Genomic DNA, 3287 nt, shown 5'->3' with positions numbered 1-3287 from the left:
AGGGTAACATTTGCATACTGTCTAGTTCACAGTAAATGTTCAAAAACACCACTGCAATCCATTAAGGAATTTTTATGGAAGGCAATTGTCATCAAGTGACCTATTGTCTTAAGCGCAAAATTTTATTCTTGAAAAAAAACGAGAGCAGAAGACATTTTCCCAAATATAAACTTCATAGAAAAATGTCTAATTTAAAGATTAGTGTATTTGTGGTTGATCTCATACAATAAATGGCAAATGCATATTATGCTCAAAGACTAAGAATTGACACTTCAATGATATTATTAATAAGGTGAACTCTGATTATATAAGTTGGTGCTTAAAGTAAGAAAAGACATGGCAAGAACTGAGAATTTTATTCATTTAAGGATTCAGTGAGGAAGTGAGATAGTTCTTTCATAAAGTAGTCATAAAATCAAATTTTGGAATCATAATTCATCTTTTTAGTTATTTAGTCTAATTTCCTCATTTTCCAGTGAGGAATCTGAGGAGCACATAGATTAAGACAGTGCTGTGTAAATGTCTGAAGAACAGACCTGTAAAATTCGGAAGAGCAGTGACATTTCTTGACGAATTTTCATTGGTCCATGGAAAAATAAAAAACGTCTTAATAGTGCAAACTTTCACAAAGTTAAACTTTACTTATTTATTTACTTATTTATTTTAAATTTTTCTATTTTTTATGTTAAAGTGTCCACATTAAATAATAGTGAAGTAAATGATAGAATTTTTTTTTTTACTATTTTTACGGAACAATATATAAAATAATGAATCATTTGTTTGTTACCTCATTCCATGTAAAAACACTTAATAATCCATGACCTAAAACATCTGGGAACCAATCAATTAAGCATCTTGAGAAAAAATTTTCTAGATGAATTAGCATCTAGGCTAGAGTAATGATAGAGATTTCCTAGCGCTTGATTCGGTACTCTCTTCTATACATCTCAAAGTAATTTTTTTTTAAGAATCCCATTTATAGGATTGAGGAATGTAAATCAAGTATTCCTATTTTCTCTTAGTCACGTTTTAGGCATTCTCTTTTTTAATACTAATTTCTCAAGTTAAGAGTAAAAGAAAACTGATTTGAAAACTTTAAGTGTATTGATATGCTACTTGATAGGTAGTCTTAGAATATTTTATAGAGTGTGCAGTGAATATAATGAAAAACCAAAGAAAAAATTGCAGTTACCTCTATATTTCGTTTATCCCTTTACTTCTGAATGACCTAAGTTATAAGCCATAGAATTTTTGGCCAAATATATGTTTCATGGACATAGATTGTGAATATATTTACATATAGGTAATATATATATACACACATACATTATATTACATATAATATATAATTATATATTATATTGTATCAATATAATATAATAATATAATTAATATAATATATACAAAATGAACGATGAATATTTTGGTCCAAATTTTACTTTCTCAGTTAACTGTTTAAAATCTGAAACTTACTTTTAGGAAGAGATAATGTTATTATATTATTCAGTCCTCAGGCTTGCTTACAAAAAGCTATTTTTAATCCGCAATGTAGATGGATCATACCGTCCTAGATTCTGGTCCCAAGTAAAGAGAAGCATTGTTTATGATTTAAAAAAAAACAAACAAACAAACAAACAAACAAAAAAATGTATTCCATCCAGGGCCCTCAGAAGTCAAGAGAGATAAAATAAGATTTTTTAAGCTTTAAATTTCAAAGATTTCACATATATGTGTTTATATATGTACATAAATATAGATATATTATCTATGAAACATATTGTTATCCATTTCTTTCTTGCATAGTCATATATAAGAAAAATTGAGAAGGGTAGTCCAGATCTTCTGAGATGTAACAAAGCAGCAAGCTTGTTGATTAAGTCAGGCCTGTGCTCCTGCTCTACAAATCCCAGGTCACTAGAGAGTAATTCAGTTGAAAAGTTTTAGTCATGGTACTAGTTTGCTTACCTTTTTCATGAGTACTTTGTGTTAGACTGCTATTTGAGGACTTAACAAACGTCTCGGATCATATTCCTTACAAATGTCAGAGGTCTGCTCTGTATGGAGACAACAGGGAGGTGCCTCTCAAGAACTCGGCAATGAGAAAACAGGTTACTTTCTGAGAACAAGATGGGGCCCTAGCCTAATAGATTGCAGCAGATAATATTAAAAGTCAACCCTAGCATGTACGGTTTGATAATAATGAGAGGAGACCTCCGATGAAAACACAGAAGATAAGAATCAGATAAGCAAATACTGACCATATTTAAACAAATCTTATTTGGAGAGGACAGCTCACTGACCTGATGATGTTCGATTTCACTATTGTGAAAACAGATGCATTCAACTCATGTTTTTCAAAATTTAGCTGGCATTAAAATCATGTGGAACGGATGTTAAAACACAGATTCCTGGGCCCCACCACCAGAGTTCCTGACTCAGGAGATCCAGATTGAGGCTGGAGAATTTACATTTTTAACCATTTTCCAGGTGATGCTGATGCTCTTGCTCCTAGAACCTCACTTTAATCATCACAGGAAACCAGAGGACCTGCTGATAGTAAACATTTAAATCAAATGACCACATCTTCACTGTGTATCCTTTGTTCTCCACGAACCTGAAGGACACGTCCTGCCCCGAAGAAAGAAAGTATGCTGAACAGGTCAATGTAAGTCTTCACTCGGCATTTATGTTTAATACTGTAAATTGATTGTTCTGGATTTTTTTTTATTTTTATTATTTATTTTATTATTTATTATTTTTTTATTTTTTATTTTTTAGGCAAGGCAACCCTTGATTGACCTCAAAGATTGCAAGGACCTTGTCAGCTTACAATCCCTTATTTTTAATTTTTTTTATGTCTACAGCACCTGGTCTTCCTAGGTGGTCTTCTATCCAAGTACTAACCAGGCCTGACCCTGATTAGCTTCTGAGATCAGATGGGATCGGGCTTGTTCAGGGTAGCATGGCCATAGATAGGTTATTGTTCTGGATTTATACTCCAGCCTTCTGTGAGCAGGTATGCATCCAAGTTTTATTTGGCCTTGATTTATACAATTTGTTAGGGAAGATTCTTTAAGGAAAAAAATACAAAATTTTGAAATATAATCTTTAGTATGAAAGTATCTAGAAAATAAATCACAACAAATTATAAATTGACAAAAGCTTACAAATACCACAAACATCTCAACATCCAGGAAATGGATGGTCTGGCACTGCCTCTGTACACCTGGAGCCTGGCTCTTCCCCACCAGCCACACTCCCGTGCCGGTGCCATAGCACAAGTTCAC

General features: G+C 32.6%; 1 pseudogene; it reads right to left on the bottom strand.

The window, feature by feature from the left end:
- Positions 1-2855: 2855 nt before the first annotated feature.
- LOC118612096 lies at positions 2856-2974 on the bottom strand (annotated as a pseudogene).
- Positions 2975-3287: the final 313 nt, after the last annotated feature.

The sequence above is a fragment of the Rousettus aegyptiacus genome, unplaced genomic scaffold (assembly GCF_014176215.1).
Source record: "Rousettus aegyptiacus isolate mRouAeg1 unplaced genomic scaffold, mRouAeg1.p scaffold_m13_p_15, whole genome shotgun sequence".
NCBI lineage: Eukaryota > Metazoa > Chordata > Mammalia > Chiroptera > Pteropodidae > Rousettus > Rousettus aegyptiacus.
Note: the sequence above shows the minus strand (reverse complement) of the source record. Positions and strands in the feature narration are given on the sequence as shown.